The 25,299-nt window shown below is 40.2% G+C and overlaps 1 long non-coding RNA gene across 8 annotated transcripts; it reads left to right on the plus strand.

The window, feature by feature from the left end:
• Positions 1-20,471: 20,471 nt before the first annotated feature.
• LOC137443832 (uncharacterized) lies at positions 20,472-24,452 on the plus strand. Of its 8 annotated transcripts, none has more exons than XR_010987993.1 (3): positions 20,472-20,795; positions 22,504-22,579; positions 24,163-24,452. It is a non-coding gene; the product is annotated as an uncharacterized lncRNA (long non-coding RNA). The 8 variants fall into 8 exon arrangements; XR_010987994.1 differs by lacking the exon at positions 20,472-20,795 and adding an exon at positions 20,820-21,169; XR_010987997.1 differs by lacking the exon at positions 20,472-20,795 and adding an exon at positions 20,820-21,125.
• Positions 24,453-25,299: the final 847 nt, after the last annotated feature.

Here is a 25,299-nt window from a genome sequence, read left to right on the forward strand (position 1 = left end):
GTTGGAGGGCTAGTTCTAATTCAAATGCAGAAATTTCTAGTGATGAGGAGGACGCAGAAACAGGACAAACAGGGCAAACAGCTGGAAACAGGCAGACAGGATTTAATGGGAAGGCACTTCTGAGTGAGATTGGCAGCAGTTGTGGCATTCAGCCAGCGGGGGGGTAGATGCAGCACACAGCTGCAGAACCCATACCTAAGATGGTGGCCACAGAGGCAGTGACAGCAGCTAAGATGGCAACCATGGCTTCACTGGCAGCTATGAGCCAGGCAGCTGCTTCGTCCCAAAGTCCACCTGCCAACACTGTTTCTTTGCAAATCCCTTCTGCTTTTGCAAAGTCTGCTATAAATTTAAATGCAGCTCCAGTTAAACAAGTCACAGCTTTGGATAAAAGGGGCAGGTGCAAGGCAGATGCAGAGGCAGAAGAACAGCAAGATCCCTCTGCTGATCAGGGACCTTCTGTTAAAAAGGATCCTTCTGAAGATTGAGAGAGTCTGCCTTAGAGATATAGCTGAATTACTGAGACCATCAGTGGATAGTGGAGATGCAGGACAGGATATGGGTTGTGGTAGGTCAGGAGGTAATGGAGGTGCTTCGGAACTTAAAGAAGTCCTATGGAGAGTATCATCACAATTATGGGGACAGCCAATTCAAGAGGATGAGGATGATGAAGTTGACATAGAATCAGCTAATGCACCCAGACAGGAGATTAAGCATGTAAGAAAGGATTACATCAGAAGAGAGAATGAGCCAATTCTGACATGGCTAGGCAGGTGCTATGATACAGGGGCTCCTGCTTTAGTGGTGGTGGGGACAAGTCAGTGTCTTAGCTTGGAACCCTCTCAAAAGATAGTGGAATAGATAGGCAGCTAGGCAGGTGTCTTGGTAAGGTTTCTCTGTGGACATACCTACTACTGGCAGCTCTTATGAGGTACCCGTCCAGAGATGACCTTTCATGGAACCCTAAGCCTTAGAACACCATGGATGAGGGAATTAAGTGCTTGAGAGTGCTTGATTTGTGAGAGAAGTGATGTATGGAGACCATGGCACTCTGAATCCTGATGAAATTCCTGTGAGAACAGGTCTTGCCAAAAAGTTCATCAACCTAGCTCCTTCTAATTGTGCTACTATTCTGGCAAGCAGAATTGTGGCAAGAAATTACGGTGGAGCACCTCCTACTGTTAGCCATTTCACTGACCAAAGGAGGCAATTGGAGGATAGTCTCACATGTGTTTCTTTGGTCTCAGCCATTGAAACTCTCATGAGATAAAGAATTGCATGAAAAAGCTGAAGGAGGAACTTAAAACCTCCATATCCAAATTGGCACAGGGGGGATAGTTCCAATTCTTCTTCTTCCAGATGGATACAAGTTTCAGCTGTTAGAAATAGACATCTTCGAAGAAGACCATTCCAAAATAGGTTAAACCAGAACAGACAACAGAGACAGTCACATGGGAGTATTTGGATTACTCTGCATGATCAGTTTGGTGAGAACATGAATAGATGGTATGGTCAACCAACTTCTGATCTTTTCAGGAGATTAAGGGAATTGCAGAGTGGCAGAGCCCAAGGTAGCAATACCAGAAGGGTAGCTGTTACTTCCTCAGTTTCCCAGAACAACTCTAATAGTTCCAACAGTGATTCCACTTCTGACACTAGATACTGTGCTAACTGCACATGCAGATGTATTCCCCATAATTAGGGTTGCCCTGCCTTCTGCCAGAGGGAGGAGAGGGATAATGGAGATAACAGATTCTATTGGGATATGTACATTCAGTGGCCTGGCACTTAGATCCTCCTTCAGAAGTACAGGGCCTTAGTTGACACAGAAGCTCAGTGCACCATAATACCAACAAATTATCAGGGATCAGAGCCTATAACTATTCTGGAAGTCACTGGTGTATCTCAAGCGTTGACTAAGATACAAGTTGACATAAGTTTAACTGGGAAGGAGTGGAAGAAACATACTGTTGTGACAGGGCCTGCTACACCTTGTATTTTGGGAATTGATTTTCTGAGAGAAGGGCGTTTCAAAGACCCTAAGGGTTATAAATGGGCTTTTGGAATAGCAGCTGTAGAAATTGATAGAGGAAAATTCAAGTTGTCTATTAGACCTGAACTTTCAGATGAGTCTGCAGTTGTGGGACAACATAAGATAGAGGATGTGAAGTTGGCGGTTGCTTCTCAAACTGTGCATCACAGACAATACAGAACCAACCATGACTCTTTGGTGTCCATTCAAAACCTGACTTGTCAGTTGGAAAGACAGAATGTCATCAGCAAAACTCATTCACCTTTCAACAGTCCAGTGTGGCCTGTGCGAAAGCAAGATGGAGATTGGCATCTGAGAGTTGACTTCCGTGCCCTCAATGAAGTAACTCCACCTATGAGTGCAGCAGTACCAGACATGATGGAACTCCAGTATGAGCTGGAATCCAAAGAGGCCAAATGGTATGCTACTACAGACGTTGCTAATGCTTTCTTCTTTATTCCCATAGAAGAGGAATGCAGCTCTCAGATTGCCTTTACCTGGAGAGGAGTTCAATATACTTTTAACAGATTGCCTCAAGGCTGGGTTCACAGTTCAAGCATCTGTCATGCAGTGATCCATGATGCTTTGGAGAAAGGTGGTGCTCCAGAACACATCCAATTCATTGACAATATCATCATCTGGGGTAAAACTGCTGAAGAAGTTTTCAAGAAAGGTAACAAAATCATTGACATTCTCCTGAAAGCTGGTTTCGCCATTAAGCGAGACAAGGTGAAAGAGCATGCCAGAGAGATCCAGTTTCTGGGAGTGCGGTGGCAGTATGGTCTCTGTCACATTCCAGTGGATGTGATAAACAGAGTCTGTACAATGGCAAATCCCATGCACAAGAAAGAAACTCCATGTTTCTTAGGTACAGTGGGATTTTGGAGACTGCACATTCCTGGATACAGTCAGATTGTGAAACCTCTGTATGATGTAACTCGAAAGAGAAACAGTTTCCAGTGGGGTCCTGAGCAACAAGCAGCCTTTGACCAGAAAAAGCAAGAAGTAGTCCAAGCAATGGGTCTGGGACCTGTCCAAACTGGTCCAGACATTAAGAACATTTTGTACACAGCTGCAAGTGACAATGGTCCAACCTGGTGCTTATGGCAAAGAGCTCCAGGTGAGACACGAGGACGTCCACTTGGTTTGTGAAATCGATGCTACAGAGGCTCAGAGGCAAATTATACTCCAACAGAGAAAGAGATTCTAGCTGCCTATGAAAGAGTAAAAGCTGCTTCTGAAGTAATTGGAACTGAGTCACAACTTCTAGCTCCTAGATTGCCAGTTTTGAATTGGTAAAGGTTCCACACCACATCATGACACAGATGCCACATGGTCTAAATGGTTGGCTCTGATAATACAGAGAGCTCAAATGGGAAGACTTGAAAGACCTGGTCTGGTGGAGGTGATCACAAACTGGCCTGAATGTACTAACTGTACAAAACCTCCAGAGGAAAGAGTAACTCGTGCTGAGGAAGCTCCTCCCTGCAGTGACCTTTCTGATGATGAAAAGAAATATGCTTTGTTCACAGATGGTTCCTGTTGTCTTGTTGGAAACAAGCAGAGATGGAAGTCTGCAGTATGGAGTCCAACGCATCAAGTTGCAGAGGCAAAAGATGGAGAAGGAGAATCCAGTCAATTTGCAGAGGTAAAAGCTGTCCAGCTAGCTTTTGACGTAGCTGAATGTGAGAGATGGCCAAAGCTTTTTCTCTACACTGACTCATGGATGGTAGCCAATGCTCTATGGGGTTGGCTAAAGAACTGGAAAAAGAATGGTTGGCAGAGGAAAGGATAGCCTGTTTGGGCTGCTGACCTGTGGAAGGACATTGCTGATCAAATCGAGAGAATTCCAGTGAAGGTGAGACTCACTGATGCTCACATTCCTAAGAGCAAAGCTACTGAGGAACAACAACACAACCATCAGGCAGATCTAGCTGCAAAAGTTTCTCAAGTAGACATAAACTCTGATCTTGGTCTTGACTGGAAACACCGAGGTGAGATGTTTGTAGCTCAGTAGGCTCACGATTTTTTAGGACATCAAGGCAGAGATGCAACCCACCAATGGGCTCGTGACAGATCCATAGACATTTCCATGGATATTATTATGCAAGTCCAGAGAAAGGCAACAAAGTTGGTGAGGGGTTTGGAACACAAGCCCTATGAAGAGAGGCTGAGGGAGTTGGGGTTGATTAGCCTGTAGAAGAGGAGGCTCAGGGGAGACCTTATTGCTGTCTACAACTACTTGAAGGGAGGTAGTAGACAGGTGGGGGCTGGTCTCTTCTCCCAGGCTACCAGCACCACAACAAGAGGACACAGTCTGAAGCTGTGCCAGGGAAGGTTTAGGCTGGATGTTAGGAAGAAGTTCTTCATAGAAAGAGTGATTGCCCATTGGAATGGGCTGCCCAGGCAGGTGGTGGAGTCACCATCATTGGAGGTGTTTAAGTGACTTGATGGGGTGCTTGGTTGTATGGTTTAGTTATTAGGTGGTGTTGGATGATGGGTTGGATGCGATGATCTTGAAGGTCTCTTCCAACCTGTTCTATTCTATTCTATTCTGTGAAAATTAAAATTAAAATTAAAATTAATCATAGAATCATAGAATCAATAAGGTTGGAAAAGACCTCAGAGATCACCAAGTCCAACCTGTCACCCAACACCTCATGACTAACTAAATCATGGCTTCAAGTGCCACATCCAATCCTCTTTTGGACACCTCCAAGGACGGTGACTCTACCACCTCCCTGGGCAGCACATTCCAATGGCCAATCACTCTTTCTGTGAAGAACTTTCTCCTTACCTCAAGCCTAAACTTCCCCTGGCACAGTTTGAGACTGTGTCCTCTTGTTCTGGTGTTGGCTACTTGGAGAAGAGACCAACCCCCACATGGCTACAACCTCCCATCAGGAAGTTGTAGCGAGCAATAAGGTCTCCTATTCTATTCTATTCTATTCTATTCTATTCTATTCTATTCTATTCTATTCTATTCTATTCTATTCTATTCTATTCTATTCTATTCTATTCTATTCCATTCCATTCCATTCCATTCCATTCCATTCCATTCCATTCCATTCCATTCCATTCCATTCCATTCCAAGTCATACTTGACTGTGGCATTTGTGCTGCTATTAAGCAGGCAAAGCGGATTAAGCCCTTGTGGTATGGTGACTGGATGGTCCAAGTACAGGTATGGTGAGGCCTGGCAGATTGACTATATCACTCCACCTCGTTCTCGATCTGGTAAGCAATATGTGCTTACTATGGTAGAAGCAAGCACTGGATGGTTGGAAACTTATCCAGTTTCTCATACAACTGCACGCAACACCATTCTTGGTCTGGAAAGACAAATCCTGTGGAGACATGGAACTCCAGAGAGAACTGAGTCAGACAACAGAACTCATTTCAAAAACAATCTTGTGAAAAACTGGGTCAAAGAGCACGGAATCGAGTGGATATTCCACATCCCCTACTATGCACCAACTGCAGGAAAGATTGAATGCCACAATGGTTTGCTGAAGACTGTTATAAATGGGTCTCAAAGCCATGGGGGGTGGATATTTGAAAAACTAGGAGAAACATCTAGCACAAGCAAACTGGCTGGTAAATAGCAGAGGTTCAGTGAATCAAGCTGGACCTGCACACTTGGATTTGTTATGAAAGGTAGAAGGTGATAGAGTTCCTGTTGTTAGAGAAAAGAATCTGTTGGGTAAAACCGGGTATTTTCTCCTTCAGGAGAGGCTAAACTTGTCCAAGGGGTGGTTTTTGCTGAAGGTCCTGGTCACACTTACTGGGTAATGCAAGAGAATGGTAAAATGCAGTGTATTCCACAAAGAAATCTAACTTTAGCTGAAAGAGTTTAAATTCAGAGCGTTGTACAGATACAACATTGCGCCCAAAAAGAAGAATCCATGAGGAATCTACAGTGGACAAACCCTAAGAATCCTGAGAGCCCTGAGTCACCTGAGAGTCCCTGTTCCTTTTCTTCGCCTCATCTGCAAAGAGACAAACTGTTTTCTGTTTTCTTGTTTCCTGGTTTTTGGGTGTCTGAATCATCTACATCTGAGACAGCCAGAATGGACTATGAACTTTATGTACCCATTATTGTAAATACTGATTTAGATTAGAAGGGTAGTATTAGCAGCCAATGAAATTGTTTAGAAGGGGTGTATTGTGGTGGTTTTAGGCTATGCCTTTAAAATTTAGTTACAGCTTTTGGGCAGAAAAGTAGAAAATTTAAATAAATCACTATTGGGTGTAAAAAGGGAAAGAAAAGCTGATTCTAAACAAATTCATTGGATAAATATCTGCCATAAAATGGGCTGTACCTAAACAATTCTTTCTTCTTTTTCTGATCTCTGCTGCTTGCTTCACTTGGGAGAGCTTAACCTGCTTGTCAGCTGACCTTGGCTGAGTTGTTTAGTTAAGTCTAACCCACTGCTTTCTCTCTGCTCCTTTCTCTCTTGTGGGATAAGGGAACGGCGGGCAGTGGAACGGCCTTTCCCTGGTCTCTGATCAGGGGGCTTTTTGTGTTGTTTGCTTATTGTAAATATCTGTATAGTATTGTAAATACTGTATATTTTGTACATATTCATTGCATTCCATCATAGAGTCCAGTTTTTGCTCGTAAATACAGCTTTTACATTTGCTTCTTACTGAGTTGGTCTGGCAAAGTTAATGCTGGGGGGGAAACCCACCACACAAACCTAGTTAAAAATGGCCAATAACATTTTTATTTCAACCATTGCAAATATATTACCAACCTAGAATTAGCTCATTCAGTGGGTAAAGCTTACCTTAGGAGCCATAAAGTATTTGTCTTTTTCCATTCCATCACCTTGGAAAAAATACCAAACAACACATATATTTTGCTTATGCCATGGGTTTCTGTTTTCAAAATCATGAGTGCAAAATGAATAATGCAGGGGGCTTTCCATCCCCATGTTCTTGCACTATCAGATGCCATAATAATCTTTATTCAGTGGCTTAGTACATGAACAAAAGATACCACTACGTGATTCTCAAAGTCTCAAATCCTAATGTTTTGTACTATTCCATTTCAAATTAGAATATTTATACATCTTTGGCAAAGTGTGAGCTTTCTCTAAGTACGTTAGAAAAAATTATTTAAAATAGTGAGCAAAGAACCTGGAATGCTCCAAGGGGCATTATAACCTACAAGAAAGATAGAGAGTAAAACATGGAATCATAATCTTACTTTCTGTTCACAAACACCAACCAACACATAAATGGTCTTTTCAGTTTTAAGGTGCAATCAAACTGAACATTTTGTACCAATGTATCTTTGAATAATATGTGGACTTACTGTATTAAAAAGAAGATGGAGAAAGATTATTATTTCAATAGTGTTAGTGTATAATAATCTAAAAAGACTGTATTGAGATCTTGAGAACACTTGCAAACCTATGACTGCCTTAGGAATTCAATTCCATCTGTATGCTCTACTAAGGTTTGTTTGCTACAGGTACATTATATATTTTATGATACTAAGGAGGATAACAATGCAGCATGCCACAAGGGCACATTGCTAATAATCCCATTCCCATTAAATATGTAGAATTCTGTCATATTTCATAATCAGAACATAGGACTAACAAATTAGAACAACTCTATGCTGATGAAAATGACTAATTAAGTATTAAAATCTGTGAAAGAAACTATTGCTTGGAAACAAAATCCTCAGAGGGCGAGAAAAGATGTAGCTGCAGTAGTTTCTAAGTATTTTTTCTGACTGATTCAATACTATCCATAACAGGTTTCTATCATATGCTTCCTTAGTCTGCATATGTAGAGAGTGTCAATTTCCTGGAATTCTGATGTACACATTAGGATTCATGTATATGTATGTATATGTACATATGTAGAGAGTGTCAATTTCCTGGAATTCTGATGTACACATTAGGATTTCTATTTAAGAGTGGGGGGTTTTGCATGTTTACTTGCTTTGCTTACTGAGAGGAACTATTTTTAAGATTTGCTGCATTAGGCTCTAAATCTCTTACATTCTCAAACGAAAAAGCTGTTAAACACTTATGGCATGTTAAATAGTTATTAGATGATGGTCCTCTGGGGCAGTCAAAGACATCCTCTCTTTAGCAACATGTTAATGTCCCACAAGCTTTTTGAGTAATGTAAGAATTTCAAATATTGACTCTCAGCATTTCATCTGTTGGTTGATCTGGTCATGCTTGTGAATGGTGTCAGATGGAAGATTTATAAATGTTTCTGTAAGGTAGCAAAAGGACTTCCTAAGAAACAGGGTAAGTCTCCAGGCCAGCATAGGCAAAGATCCAATAATATGTCCAAGAAATTGCCAGTTATTTGTAGTTATTAATTAACTGTGTATTAATAGTTGTAGGTGATACCGCCAGGATTCTTACTAGAAAAATCCAAATGAGAAACAATAATGCAGCATAGAGCTTTTTTCCAAAGTAGGTGTTTCAAAATATTTGCAAGATAGGCTGTATCTTCCTTTATCACCTGCTTAATGCAGGAAAGAAATGGAGTGTTTCATGCTGGGATTTATAATCTCTGTGGACTGTGCCATGGTATCAAAGATTAAGTTAGCTACCATCTGCTCCATTTTATGCAAAGTAGATGTGGCCCTTGAACTTCTGGCAGTTTTCCAGTTCAGTCCGCCATGCAGATTTCTAACACTCCTGTTTGATTTTTTTAGCTCAAATAGTAAATTTTACTGTTCATGGTCAATTGTTTGTTGACCATGTGGCCTGTGACACAGTGGCAGAGCAGAAAGGTAACTACTCTTCATTTTAAAAACGTCAGGGGGATATTGTCAAACAGTGTATATATACTTTTCATTATAATGAAAGAAATTAATTTCCTACCACCAGGTTTCTACAAGTGTTACAGGAGTGCTTAACTAGTAGGTTTTACTTTTTTAATTTGCCCTTTTTGTGTTTTTTTCAATACACAAATTCTATTGCATCGTTAATATGACCATTAAGAAGACTTAAGGCTTAAAAATATGGCAATATAAAATTCAAGCAAGAAGCTCAATGCAAACATTTTAGCAAACTCAGCTATATCATTGCAATGAACTAATTTTGATTTTATAGAGAGCTTGCAGAATTTGAGATTTTTTTTTCAAGATACCATTCAACTTGAATGGTGTAAAAAGATAATTGGTCTGAATTGCCAGTGGCTTTTAAAAATCTTACTTAGGCAGTGATATTTTTCTGTTTTCATTGGGGCTTGTTTTAAAATGTTAAAGCAAACATGAAGTATAACAACAAAAAGCCATATTTCTTAAAGTTTCATGTTAAAATTTTATTGGTTATTATCAGGAAAGATAGGAATCAAAAATAGCAAGCAAAGGTGAAATTAATTCACCTTTTGAACTCACAGTGCTCACATATTTAGGATTTGAGTCTAATAGCCCTAAACAGTTTATCAAATCCAGAGACCTATTCGTATTCAGATAAAGTCTGTGATAGCAGGGGTTTCTTATCTTCAAAGAAGGAGAGAATGCAGAATCTCAATACAAAGAAAAACCCCATACTTCTGATAAGAACTGTAAATCTTTCCTTTGAAGACTGGCACTATGATGGATTCCTGCTTGGAGAAGCCAGAGCAATATTTTTATGCAACAATATCTGGACTTTTTGTCATATCCTACAAAATGCAAATATTTTTATGAGGGAGCATGCTGCAAGGTGGAACTTACACGAGCTAAAGCAGTTACTGTAGCAGACTCAACTAGAACAGGAGCAATGCTGGAAGTGGCAGTCTAAACAGAACTCCCATGGTTACTGGCATTTTACATTTGTTGTCATTTCACTCTCATCATAGAGACCTTTATGTCACAGTGAGTACTGATAAAGAAGCCCACAGCACTCCTGCAATAGTGAGTCCTGGTTTGAAGGATTGATGACTTTTCAGAGACATTCATAGTTTAGCTCCTTATGATGGATTTCGGCATGATGCCAAGATTTTAAGTTTGCAGCGCATTGAAGTAAAAAACCCAACCAAATAAGCAAACTATTAGTTATACTACAGATAATAGTCCTCATCTCTAAGCACTTTTTTTCAGAATGCTTACTTTTCAGAATCACAGAATCATAGAAGCACAGAATCACAGAAAGTTAGGGTCTGGAATGAACCTCAAAAGATCATCTAGTCCAACCCTCCTGCCAGAGCAGGATCACCTACAACAGATCACACAGGAACGCCTCCAGACATGTTTTGAGTATCTCCAGAGGAGAGTCCACAACCTCCCTGGGCAGCCTGTTCCAATGTTCCAGTGAAAAATTTTTTCCTCATGTTTACATGGAACTTCCTGTGCCTGAAATTCCACCCATTGCCTCTTGTCCTCTCATTGGGCATCACTGAGAGGAGCCTGACTCCATCCTCTTGGCACTCACCCTTTACATATTTATAAACATTCATGAGGTCACCCCTTAGTCTTCTCCAAGCTAAAGAGACACATCTCCCTCAGTCTCTCTGATGGGCAACAGAAGTTCTAAGGCTAAAATAGGTCCAGATACATATTTCCTGTCACAGCTCTCAAATACTTTTATTTTCCCTTTGTTAAACATTAAGTTGGTAAATACTGTGTGGCATGGTATGGGTGTAATTTGTAGGACAAGTAAGAGACTATGTGCTTCCTTTTCTGTATACTTGTTAGATCCTGGAACTGAAAGGGAGTGTTTGGGAAGATTCCAAGGAGATTGTATACTTTTCCTCTAATATTAACCTCCTGCTATCTTATTCACTTACAAACTGCAGTTTCATCCTTTAATTTTTTCCCCAAATTTCCTTCCTAGAAATGTTTAAGCCCACAGGACAATTTTGAAAATGTTTATCTTCAAAAGTTAGTAACTGAACTTTCTTTAAAGAGGCACATGGCTGGCAAACACAACAGAGAAGTTATTTTTCCCTTATAATGATTTAGCCTTTGATGCATAGACAGATGGTCATGATCTCCTCCTCCTCCACCCATGGATTTTTCTAAAATGACACCCAAGTTTTTCTTGGCAGCAGTTAGAAAGTCTGGCAAACAGCTCACTTCAGATCCAATTATATTGACCACATTAATGCAGAAGATCAGCAAATGAAATGTTCCGTATTCTTTTGGAAGAGATGAATTAAAATTTGCAATGAAATAAGATAGATGCAAATTAGAAACAAATGCCAGCTACTTACCTCCATCCTTGTATCTATGGATTTACTGTGGCCCTCTTTTTTTTTTTTTTCCACTGAGAACAAATGTTTCTTGAAGGCATAAGGTGTTAGCATTCTTACAGTACTTCTTAAGACAGTAGCACTTCATGGAATTAGATTTCTGGGAGTGTCTTCACAGGCAGAATAATACCCATTTGCTTTGAGTGTTTTAAGGAATACTAGAGAATAATGCTTTCCCTCCATGCTCCAGGGACACCAACTCTTCAGATGAATGTTATCTCCAGATTTATTATCAAAGCTTTTCACACTTGTCTGTGCTTGTCACAAACTCTCCTGAGCACAGAAATGTGACCAATACCCCATACAAAGATTTCTAGCAGAATATTTTTTCCAAGGCAGTCCATACCATCCAACATACACTTCTTTTACAAGGTAAAAGTAAGGAAATCTTGCTGGGAATTCTTTTCCCAGTTACAGGCAAACTCCTTGCTGGTACTGTGTGCTGTGCTATCTGCATGTTAGCACCTGTCTGCTGCTAGTGGGTGGATTAGTACTTCTATACCAGTATGTGGGCCAACACAAATAACTTTACATAGGCCATCAAATAGCTTTACCTGGGGCAGCTAAATAATCAATATCCTCTAGGAAAAGGTTTATCTTTAGACAATTGCATTCAAATTATTTATTCACTATCTCTGTAGAAGGTGCAATAGGTAAAATGTGTTTTAAATCTGCTGCATATATACATGTATGTAAATCTGGAAAAGTCCCATTTTAAAAGTCATATTTTTTTTAGTAAAGTATAAATGTCTTGTGATGACAATATGTTGTTCTACCCAGACCATCTCTTCTAAGTCACTTGCATGAACAATGTAAAATGAATTATGCTCAAGGTGTTCACAGTTCCAAGTTATCTAAAAGAAATTCCTAATTCTTAGATACTAAGCTATCAAACCAAAGACTTCAAATCATTCTGCTTGGTGGAAAGATTTTGTGCTTCTGTCACTGTGTTTAGAATGATTGGACTGTGCATGCCCATTCCTAGCATTTGTATTTATCCACACAGCAGCAAAGTTATCAAAAGTCTTATTTTAGGTCTCTGAATATTTTAAGGAAATTTCCAGCATTGAATCATAGAGAACAGCATTTGAAATGGCATCTTAAACCTCAAGCATGTCCAGTCCTACTTTTTTCATCAATTGTTGTCTTTGCCATAGATATCACACCCTCCTCTTACACTGTATATATTCATTACACAGCTGCAGCTCCTCCTCTAAGCTAGCTAACACAGCTGTAGCTTTAAGTGCAGACCAGATGGCCAGTCAAAACCCTGCTTCCTATTGTCTGCAAAACTACATCACTATTGGCAATAATCTCTGCTTCTGGGCTAACACCTTGTGTGTTTTAATGTGGCTTTTCTCAGTCAAAAACAGGCCTCTATCTCATATTTAATGCCAGCATACTTCCTTAAGAACTTTCGTACTGTTTGATGCATCTTCAACTATTTTTCCTTCCTTTTTTTCCTAGCAGAAAAGTTTACTTTTAAAACATAGTCCTTTTCACCTGCTTCAGCCATGCTGTGCACAAGTTCTGCGATGCATTAATTACTAAAGATTTTACTATTTCAGCAAAAGAGCAGAAAAGAAAAGAGTTTGGGTTTGATTTTTTTTTTTTTTACTCTCCACTCTACACATATCATTTGCACAGTAACATACACATAACAAAGTGATACAAATATTAGGAGCAAATTCAGAAACTACAAGTCATAGGTAGCATCAGTCTTACAGTATGAAACAGGTTTGGCAGTTATAATGCAGCAGTCAGTGGAAGTGTGGCCATCAACTAGTCAGATGTCAAGACTCATGAAGGGTAATAGCAGCAATCTTGTAGAATAAGTGAATAAAGAGCTTGCTATACTGAAAAAGAAAAAAAAAAAGAGGATCATTTTTCTGGTAATAGGGGAGGGGTCTCAGTGTAATAATGCCTCATGTAACTGATGAGGCTAGCGAAATGCATACTTGGTTTTTATAAAGACTCTTACATTTGAGTAGGTGATACCAACCTCAGAGCAATGACATTCCAATGTCACAGCAATAACATTTAAAATTACTGATCAATTGTTTGCTTAAAAGTTGTTTGAGCTTTTTTTGGTTGGTTGGTTTGGGGTTCTGTTGTTGCTGTTTTGGTTTTTGGTTTTTATTTTGGGCTTTTGTGTGTGTGTGTCTTGTTTGTTTCAGAACTGCTATCCACTGAGAGCAGATTGAAAAGCATAATTAAGTTGTTTTTTTAAAAGTAAATCACATTGTATTCACATTTGGAAGCATAACATCAAAACCTCTAGTTTTCTGCATCTACCTTTTTAAATGAGCTATTTCATTTGCAGATCCTTTGTTAAACAAGGGCACTCCTCCAAGCCAGTACAGCTGGGGCTTCTCTGTACAAATATGCTTAATTCCATGATCTGGGCAAGTTTTATTGCTAATAATCTCATCACATTTCATGAGTCCAAACATAGTGTAAAACAGATTTTCATGGCCTCTCTGCTGTACCTGTTTTTCCATTTTCACAAGTAGAAAACCAGTCCCCTAGTAATTTTAAAGTATCAGTCATTTGTTGTTTACCCCTTGTAATTGGTTAAAGGGCTAACCTACCTGCTCCCCCAACACAAAAGTGAGGGGGAAAATACCACACAAAGCTCAGGGTTGAGATAAAGGGATAAGAGTTTAATATAAAATATCATAATCACAATCCACAATTACCTCAGCTAATCTAATTAATTTAACAGTATGATTCATGATTACCCTATCTTAGCCTATTTGCAGAAGAAGCACAGTAAAATACAGGGAAAAAAACCAGCAAAAAACAGAAAACCAAAACAAGTGCTACCCAACTCCCACTTGTATCACTGCCATGTCCTCAGAAATGAGCCAATACACAAAACCCAGAACACAAAAGCAGCAACCAGAACAGGAAGCCTTTCATGTCACAATCTGAACTTCAAGCCCCATAATACTTTGCTCCAATTAGCACTTCTCATTTTTGAAGCTGGCATGACTGCAGCATGGTATGAATAACAGCAGCATATTCAACTTAACCCGTGACACTCCTGTGCTCAGTTTCTTTTTATGCTTCTCCATTTGAAAGGAAGACAAACATTTTTGTATGGGTAGCTTTTGAAACGGGAGTGTTCCAACATATCTGAATGACCCAATTGCTAACATGTAGAGGGAGAAATCAGAGTCAAAGGAAGATGAATTCTAAACCATGTTTATTTGGAATGTACAAAGACACAGAATGTTTTCAACCAGATTACTTATAATCTTTCTCAGTCTTTTAAAAATTACCCTTTTGTAAACCAGCAATGTCTACAAATGCTGTGTAGATACCAGTAGATAGTACTTGTCCTCAGAGCATTTGAAAGAGTAAAACACCCTGCTGATTTCCAAGGAAGATCTTCTCAGCAGCATCTCTTTCCTGTGAAATTCCTATAGCTTTAGAGACTAGCTTGAGTTAAGTACACCTGCCTATTCAATACCAGAGGGAAAGATGTGCCAATGTAGAGAACTGCTGACAAACAGTTCTGCCAGTGCCAAGGCATCTAACTCAGTGACCTCCGCTGCTCACTGTGCAGAGCAGAGAGGGAGAGATGTGGTCTCTTATTTAGAATTCCAGGATAGTAACTTAGCCTAATTCTTTTAGATCCCTCCTCAAACACACCCAAGTCATGATTGACATGAAATATTAAGGTGATGTGTTTGATTTTAGGTATCTAATTTTCACTTGTACCCTATGAATCCCTTAACTCCTTCATACTCTCAGTAGCAAGAGGTCTTGTCTTGCCAAATCAATTACAGTTATCCAGTCTCAAAGAACAAGGCATAAATCATACGATAATTGCATTGAAGAATGTGGTCTAATTACAGGATAGCTGATTTTGTAAGATGCCTAAATTGTACATAGTCCTATGCCCCAGCTCAAGCACAGTCAGCTAGAGCAGGTTGCTCAAGGCCACATCTCCAAGAGTGGAGGCTTAAGAATCACCCACAACAACCTATTCCAGCATTCAGTCACCCTCACAGTAGAGTGTTTCCTTACATTTAGATGGAATTTAATGTGTTTCAGTTTATGCTTATTACCTGTTTATCACTACTGAGAAAAGTCTGACCATGCTCTGCTTGGGAAAAATTTAAATTAAAAAAAAATTAAATAAAAAAAAAAGTCCTGGGCCTTTTGAAGTGTAATTGTTTGTTTTCAAATAGCTTTTGGAAATATGCTCTACCTCCAAAATGACATTAAAAGCAAGGAAAAAAAAAAAAGAAGGAAAAAGTGATCAGGCATAAGTTGGACAGGACAAAGGCATTCCTTAGTGCAAGAACTACAAGAAATCTTACTGATTTTTACTAGGTAAGGAGGCAAGAAGAACTGAAGAGTGCTTACGAATTATCTGATGTTGTAGTTATGCTTTGGCTGTAACAGATGTCAACAGTCTGGGGAATGCTCTAATCTTTCCTGCTTAGCAGTGACCCAGAGGACTAGGGTCACCCTTGCCACCCTACCCTAAGGTGCTCTAGTCACTTCCTCTATTAATATTGGCAGTTAAAGGTGGTGAGCTGTTGCATCCTGTTTCACTTATTTTAAGCTTGCTGCCAGCCCTCTAGTCTCTCCTTCCTGACTGAGTAGCACAAAGAATTCAGAAACCTAGAGAATCTGTTCTTTTGGAATTGTTACCTATACTGAGTGAAACACTAAGAAAATCTGTGTAGTGCAGCTAAAGTGACACCTAGCTATCTTGCTCTGCCTAGGCTTACTGAAATTTTCTATTTTTATTCCAAGAAGATATTATGCAACAATGGTAAACAGCTGCAAGGTTTAAATGGCGCACAACTTAGACATCTAATGCCACCGATAGTTCTGATACCAAAATGTGAGCCATTAAAAAAATATGTCAGACTTCACAATCATAAAGCCACTGCTTAAAACACTTAAAAAAATAACTCTAATGTTATATTAACTCTTGCTCTTATCTAAGAAATTGTCAGATTTTTATGAATGTCAGGAAGCCAGCATTGTAATTTCTTTTAACATGAAGAGGCCTGATTAGAAGTAGTATCTTTTGCAATTTGTTGGGGGGGAAAAAAAATCTTAACTTAATGAAAATAAGGATTGCCAACACTTGGTTAAATCAAACCGAATACAGGAAGATACAATGCAAGCTTCCCCCATGTAGTGCTGCCAATTGATTTCAGTTCTGGCTTGGAAAACACCTGCTCTTATAGCCCTGGGCCTCCTTCCATAGTGTTTTTTATGACTTAGACAAATACGCAGCACATTTAGAATCAGGTACTCGAGTTCTTTTTTCCATAAAGCACAACTATATTCATACTCATGAATTGGGGAAGGCTGCAGAAGGGTGATTGTAGTTGGTTTTCAGTTGTCAGTAAGGTTCACATGCAAACTCTCATGATCTTCCAGTGCAATCTGGTAGTGTGTAATTTCAAATTAACCTTGAAAAGTAATGATTGTATCACCAGTTTTACAAACCCTACATACTTCACAGCAGAAGGTCAGAACTAAAGGAATGCTTTCTACATACATGAATTAGAGGGATCTTACATTCTCATACTTCTTATTTAGGCTATTCTTGAGATAAGTTTGAATTATACAATAGGATCTTAATGATACACACAGCCTCACACAGCCTCACAGAGTAACTGAAACACAAGGCAAATGCAGAGTCTCTCCTTCAACCATTCTTCTTGGTCTTCCCAGCAACCAAGAGGAAACAGCTTGCTTAGAGTGACCAACTAAAATCTCAGATTTTATGAGAAATCAAGCTTGGCCCTTAGGATTTTCAATAGCAATATATTTATCCATTTATCTTGTATTCAATGGACAACAAATACAAGTCTTTCCCCTCAAGATTTGGATCTCCTTTACAGACTTCCAAAGAATTGTCCTCATGAAATAGGTTTGCCCCTATTGACAGGATTAAAAAGTTTCAGTACTTGCTGACTCCTTTTTTCATGATGTCTGCATGTAGTTTCTGAGCAGTTGGTATGAATGTAAGGAATTCATAAAGAATAAGCCCTCAATAGCCATTAAGAACAATAATCAAATACAACTTCTTGCTTAAGAAATTCTTAATTTTCCTGCTGGCAAAAGGGGGAATATGGCAGATACAAGATGACTCTGGTCATACCTGGTTTTTGCATACTTCCCTGAGCATCCTGTACTGGCTAATGATTGTTCTTTCTCATTAGTTTGGAAACAACAAAATAACAGGAACAGGCACAGGGGCAAACCCATTTCTACTCTCCAGAATCACACTGAATCATCACTACATTGAGAACATTTAAGAAATTAAACTGGAAAGAACAGATATCACTGGGCTGTTATTTTGGAGATAGGCTACTGGACTAAGTGGACTGAGCATCATGGCCTTTCTTATGTTCTCTGTTCTTGTAAGCTGTTGAAATTTGATTAAAGGTCATAATTGATTCAGAAGCCTCTGTTTGACATATGCCAGATCTCCAGGACCTGCAGCTAGAGTGAGATTACTTGTGATTTATGATGGCTCTGGAAGTTAAAACTGGTGCTGTTATAAGCACAGAAGAACTGAAAGCATAAATATGCTGTTTAAAAAGTAAGCTCCTCTCTCCAAAACAAAAGTAAAACTAAAACCTAAACAATTCACTTTCTTTGAAGTATACGTTATCTCTACACTTGAGACCTGTATGGAACTGCCTACTACATGGTATAGTGTGCATAATTTTCTATGTTAGTTTCTAGTTTGAGTACAAACTCATTAAATTCCTTTTGGACACACTCTTGATCAGCACGCTGTGCTATTCTGAAGCATCTGGAAACTATGTAGTTACAATACGTACCTGCATGTGACAACATCAAAACATTGTGAATGCATAAGATATCTCATCTACATATGCTAAAAGAGGGGATCACATGACATGGTGCAAACTAGTTCATCCAAGGCATGAGTACCACACTTGAAGTCATCTGGCCTTGAATATTTGCATGTCTGTCGTGGACACACTTTATGGTCAAAATAGCAATATCCTATACACAGTAATCCTGACACATTATTATTTCTCAGCTTTTAAAATTTATTTCTTCTTTTTATTTTGTCCCCACTCTGAGACAGATACCCAGGATTTTCTGGGTCTTGGGTGATCAAATAACTTCAATAACTGAGTCAGCTCTCCCAGATGTTAAGAGCCACATAAAGGTAAATTATGGGGGTAAGATGTATTTTGTGGAGCTCAATCCTAAATGATTCATGCAAAAGAGCATTAAATGTAGTCAGTAAGTAGTTCTATGAACAGAGCACTTGCAAGACTGTCCCTTCTTTCTAATAAAAATATTTATATTAATTAGAATGAAATTATAAATACATATGACAAGGAAACTGCCCACAAATTAATTCCCTAGTAAAAATCAATCTGATATGCTCTGGAGATACTGCTGTACAAAATAATCATGATAATATATGAGGAAGGAAATACTTGAATATTGACAATTTTCTTCAAAGGAGAGTCCAGCTAAGATGAGGCTGCAGCAGTCTTCAAAATACAACTTAAAAGATCTTTCTTGCTTTCTAAAACCTTAAAGAAAGAAAGAAACAAAAAACCTAAACCAAACAATTAAAAAAACCCCAAACAAAAAAACAAACAAAAATGGCAGAAAATAATACTAACCCACATGTATTATCACTCCACTCATTTAAGAAATGAAACTTTTTTCAGTGTAAATTTTAAGTGTAGTTATAGATGCGCTTGATATAAAGAGTTTCCATTATTCTTCAAAGCTGTGATTTTTTTCCTCTGTAAATTTGGTCCTCCCTGTCATTGCCTAGTTCCCCAGAATGCATCATCTGACGGTCCATTAGCTGTGTGAGGGACAGAACCTATTCCCTTCAGTGCCACGAAAGGAATTAGTGTTCAATGGGAATCTAATGCATGAGAGGTCCATCTGGGTCTGGCTGATGAACGGCTGTAGTCAGACTTCAGTTAGTCTTTGAAGCAATTTTAGAGTGGAAAACATGGTCTGTGGGTTAATGTGGCTTTTGGTTACATTAAAGCAATTATTACCTGTCTCCTGTGAAACTTTGGAGATGAGGAAATGTTCAGAAAGGTCTGTGTGAAACAAGTTACTGGTTACAGCTCTTGGTGCCAGGCAGAATACTAGAAATTGCTCTGCCAGAAGGGAAACTACCTACAGTTACCTTCCCCTATGTTTGCATGTTTTGGCCAATGACAAGGATTGATTTCAAGTAATCTTTTCTTCAGTAGGTGCACCAACAGTCTTGTTTTCTTCTGCTTTAATCTCTGTTTCTGTTACATGTGTGTGAATGCGATTGCTTCCTTCCCCTTGGTTGAAAGTACTAAATAAGTTTACGATTTATTACGGGAACTCATCCATCCACATGAACACAGTGGCTGGCTGGAAGTGATTTCCCTGGGACACCAGTCTAAAAGTGATGATATTCACTCTTTCTCCTCTGCACATGAACTCCATTCTGAATATCTAACCAGTGTACCTTAGAGTGAGACTCCCATTGGTGAAAGATGCTCTGCTCCAGTTGCTTTCAACGGTAATTGTTGTCTTAGGGACATTTCAAAGCTGCTCATATTGACCCACACGATGCAGTTGATTGTAAGTGCACTCGCAATGGAAGGCATATCCTTCACATAAGGAAAGTACAACTTTCTATTAATTTTCTCACTAGAAGTAATTATCTTTTAAATCTGTTCTGTGATTGTTGTAATCTGTGTCTTTTGAGTTTGGAGGTGAGTTGTTAAAATTAAGTACTTCTATGTAGCACGGCAGCACACTGGTTTTGGGAGGTCTCTGTCCCTGCAGCAGCCTGCCGTCTCCAGTACCACTGCATCTGCTTGGGGTTACTCACCTCCCAAGGAGCTCTGGCGTGGCTGTGCTGAGGGCTCCTGAACAGAAACGTTAAGATACATTTGGAAGATACTTTTGTCTCCTAGAGTGTCAATATGGTTTTGATTTTATGAATACTTTACTTAGGAATATATTTAGTGATTGTTTTAGCCACTCTTAAAGACAGATTAATTCGTGACTACTTCTTTAAACTCGGTTTCAGATAATTTAAAAAAGGTTGGCTTGAACACAGTAAGTACCCACACCATGTCCTGTGTGAATTTCAAGTCACTTTTGGGTTTAAGCTATTTGCTTTGCCGGTGATGTTGAGATTCACTTCCTGAACCACCAGCAGGAAGATCGGAAGTTTCGAAGGGCGCACACGGCCCGGGAGCTGCACGGTGTGGGCACCGAGTCCTCATGCTCGTGTTTTAACAGCCGGCAGAAAACGGGGAACCCGAGGGCTCCGGGGAGGGAGCAGCGCTTGCTTTCCCAGTGGTGACGGCAGGACGTCAACCGGGAACACAGAAAATCGAGTCATCCCGCCTGCTGCCGCCCTGCCAGCCCCGCGGAGTAACCCGGACGCGGGGCGGCAGTACGACGCATCCGCAGGGAGTTCCCGCAAAGGCCCTTCAGTGCGGCCCTGAACGGGACCGAGCAGCGTACCACACCGACTCCCAGCCATCCCATCTTAGGCCTCAACGAGGTTTGGCTCCCTCGTCTTTCATAACCGGCCCCGGGGAGGGGTCAGCCGCTCCGCCCCGGTAGCCTGAGGCAAGGAGGGGCCCCCGTCACTCCCCTCCCCCTCCCGTCACGGCCGTCCGGCGGAAGGATAAATAGTCCTTCTCGTATTGTCCAGACCTGCATAACTTTCCGTCGCAGCGGCGGGGAGCGGGGCCACTCTCTGCAGAGGGGTGCTACCCCGCCGCTGGCCCCACTGAGGGGCAGCGAAGCCGGGCTGGGCGAGGCGGAGACCAGGCGGGCCCAACCAACTTCGGCTCCCCTACCCCACCCTCCCCGCGGCGGCTCCGGGGAAGTGAGGCTTGGCGAGGCTTAGCGCGTCCGGGGCGGTGCTCGTGGGTGTGTGGTGCTGCGTTGTAGCGGTGCGGACTTTGCGGAGCCCGAGGGACGTGCTGGCGGGGCGAGGGCACCACGTTCGTTTCGAGCCTTTTGGCGGCCCTTGCACCCCCGCCCGCACTGAGTTCTCTACATCTCCGGCCCCCCCAGCGCGCCGAGTGACGATACCGGCGCCGGGGGGCTGGCCGTGGTCACGGCCGGCGAAAGGCCCGGCCCCAGTGTACAGGGCCCGGTCCTGCTACGGTGAGCGGGGACAGCAGAGGCTACCTGCCATGGGGGGCTACCCACCCCCTCTCTAATCAGCTTTATGCTTTGTAAGAATTTTTCCTGTGAAGATCGACACTTAGGGCGGGCTAAAGCTGTTATCCGTTTCCTGCTTAGCCAGAAGTACTTGTCGGCGAGCATTTTTGCAGCAGCGGTAGCAAATGAAGTGTAGCTATCAGTGCCCTCACAGAAACAGGGTTTGCCTTTACAGTAGTCAACCTCCACTTTCTTTCTGGTTCCCCTCTAAGTAATGCTGTTTGGTGAGAGGTTTCCCCATTGTATCTTCCTGCACATGCTCTGAATCTTTCCTTTTGTAGGATATGTTGCATAATCTATGTGTTATATAATTTTAATTACTGCGAGGTAAATATAGCAGGCAGCAAGTGAGGCAGCAAATTCAGTTATCTGTAAGATGGGCTGTGCTGATAACAGTAAGCACTGCGTAACCATGAGGCTTGGTCCTAGGAATATAGCTGTAAGCTCATTTGTAGGATACTTTTCCAAAGCCTGGTTTGGGCTGTAGGAAGAACATGGTGACTGTCCAAGAGCTTAATCCAAAAGTTTCATGCATGACATTAAAAAATATTTTCAGTTTTACTGGCTTGAATCAGATTCCAGGTGAATTCTCAGACAAGTCAGTGGGAAAATGGATTTGCTTTGTTCATGCTAGTTGCAGGAAACAAGGTTTTCTCCTTATTGCTGACTCCAAATGAGTGTATCTGTCTGTACTGGGATGTCTGCTGGAAGCAGTAGAAAGGATTCAGTGGTTTAGGTAAGGCTGGGAATTTGTTGGGGGTAAGGGGGCTGGGGGGAGGGAAGGCAGGAAAAGAAGGCTTTCTGACCTCTGGAGGCTTGTGGATTTGCTGAGCAATAGCATTTACCATGGATAAATTGCTGGCTGTGTTCATTTAAAGGAGCCGTACCAGTGAAAACTATCCTAGGTCATGATCTGTCAGGGGACACCCTAGGAGCTGGTACAGTTTGGGTGATGCTGGTAAATTTCAGTGCATGTAAATTTAAGAATAAATAAATATAAAAGGAGACATACAAGCTTAATGATTTTATTCACACAGGCATGATACATTAAATAGTGATATGGAATACATTTTCTCACATCCCTGAATGCACAACAGCTGTCTGCTATATCAGGTATTTTTTCTTTAAGGAGTGGGTGGAAAGCAATTCATGAAGGCTGTGGAAACAGTATATGAGAGTGATTATTTTCAGGGGGTTATGCTCAAGTGATTTGGTTTTTATATGCCTCTTAATTTTTTTATGTTCTATATGTAATTCTTCATTTTCATGGTCATATTGAAGCATGCAGAAGAATGTTGTCATTGCCATCTGGCAACTGACAGTTCCCTGATTGCTCTGGTTGGTAGCTGACCATATTGATGTTGGTAGATCAGCTGTCAGGGCTGTTACCATAAAGATTTACTGGTCTATTGTATGCTCTGTTAGTCTGGAGTTCACTGATGACTTTGTGTTCATGGCTTTTTACCTGCCTATTACTTGCACTACTTAGGACAACAGTCCTGAGAGTCTTTTAAGTAAAGGATATTTAGCCACAAGACTAATAAATTAATTTGTCATGATAGAAAAATCACTGCTGATAATGTGACTTGGAATGTATCTTCAGGAATTCAGCCCTGATTGCTAGAGTACTTGCTCACAAAACCACTAGTGAAATGATTGGTGTTTATGTTTTCTCCTATACCTCTATGCTATCCAGCTGATTCACTGCTCCCTAGGTGGTGAAGATTTTTTTTCTTTTTAAAGAAGTGAAACAAAAATGCGTGTAGCAGTTGCAGAAGACAGTAGCATTTCAGACTTCTGTGTAATGTCTGAAGAAGGTATTGCTGTGTCACAGCAAAGCAGAGAGTTATTTTTGTATGATTTGTGTAGTACACTTGCTGCATAGGAAAGAACCATAACTAGCACTTGAAACGGGGATGAGACTGGGTTTTCTTTGTAGCAAAGGGAAAAATGAACTGAACCAGGTTTCAGATACTGTTTCAGCAAAGGTTTTAAAATGTTCATAGTCTTTTCTCACAGTCATCTTTCCTCATAAAGATCTCTAACTAAAACTAGAGAGTTTGTTTTAGTTTTTGGTGGTTTATGTTACTGGGGTTTTTTAATGTTGACTGTGTTTTCTGATTAATTTTCTGTTTATGACTACAACAGGATAAGGACATACAATGCATTTTTTTTAATGCCTGTATTTGCAGTGAACAGGGAGAATGTAGGGAGTAGCAAAGATGAAAATATACTGTCAGCTTGAAAAAGGGGTTGGGGATTCTGAGAATAGGTGAAACACAGTATTGCATAGACAGAATACCATCGGTTGATAAGTCAAATGTACATGTTAGTTCTGATCCATGTTACATGGAGAGGTTAAAAACTGAACAGGTTTAAGATTCCAGATCTCACTAATGTAGGAGATGATGTTCAGATTAAATTTCATTTTAGAATTTTATTGTAATATGGGATGTGATAGTTCCTGATCTTTCACAACAGTTTTAGTCAAGCTACCTACCTGCATGAGTTCCTTTTGAAATTTCTGAATTGGCCAACACATTACCATTTTGGCTCCCTAGAGTGAGCCATCTCCTTTAAGATCAGACTCACAGCATATTTTGGGCCAAAAAATACCTTTCCTGAAGCCTTAGGTACTTACTAAGTTGTATGGCATAATTTCTGGAGACGCTTATGTTCTGGTTATTTTTCTACAGGGACCTGGATATGAAGTTGTTTCAAAGAGCCCATGGAGATGTAATGCAGAAGAATAGCTGCTATGATGGAACTTGAATGGCTGTGTGTACTGCCAGTATCTACATTAGAAAGTGACATGTCATTGTGCACCAAATGGAATATCTGATGGTATTTTGTGTATCTTTAAAACCTACAATGTCACGGATTATGTGGATATATCATCTTGTACTCAACCTTGCTAGGTGCAAATAAAAGCCTACAAATGTTAACCTTAGGTCACAGAGCAAATAAAAAAATACTGTACTTGAAATTAAGCTTTCATTTTAATAGAATTATTCATCAATGCAAATAATTGCTAGCATTTACTGCTTTCACCTTTATATTTAGTCAATGTTTATCAGTGTTGTAGTTGTTCTAACTGGTACCCAGTACTAGTTCTGGTAAAAAAGTAACACTGCAAGAGAAACAGCAACATTTTCACAATATATAGATAGGAGATCGTTGTTGTAATTAGAATATATTAAAGGACATTTTTCATTAAATGTGTGATGATTTCTGTCACTGAGTGCTTTCCTCCATAAAATGAAGTATTGTGTATACATCAAAGGGAAAAAGTATACACATGTGTTCCTCAGAAATACAGAGAAATGGAAGCATTGTGATGGTGTTTTAATAAATATTGCTACCTCCATTTCTAAGTGGAAAATACATTAATATTCATAGAATCACAAAGCCAAATGATCATCCAGAATACAATATATATGGGAGAAAGATGGAGAATGTTTTAAGTTTGCAGATCTCCAGTTTGTTTTTGCCTGGGGGTGCTAAGTTTGTTGTCACCCTCCTTTTCTTCCGGAAGATGTCACAGACAGGAGCTGGGTATGAGAAGAGTTGTGTTGGAAGGGAGATCATGGGCTTTGAGCCCTCTGTACTGCCTTCTACTTTCCAAAGCTGGGGGACTGCCAAGCAGTAGACTGGTGGATGAATGCTCCCCTATTACTATCACACTGGAGTATTTTAAGTTCTCAAGGATTCCCAGTACCTATTTTGATCATCTTTGTGTTTTGCAAGTCCCTGTGCTCTGAAAGAATAATATACCAGGAGCTGCAGGATTGTTTTTCAGTTCTGACTTTTAGAGAACAAAGTAGAAAGCCCTT

Source organism: Melanerpes formicivorus, unplaced genomic scaffold, assembly GCF_026170545.1.
Source record: "Melanerpes formicivorus ecotype bairdi unplaced genomic scaffold, bMelFor1.0.p_v2 SCAF_10, whole genome shotgun sequence".
NCBI lineage: Eukaryota > Metazoa > Chordata > Aves > Piciformes > Picidae > Melanerpes > Melanerpes formicivorus.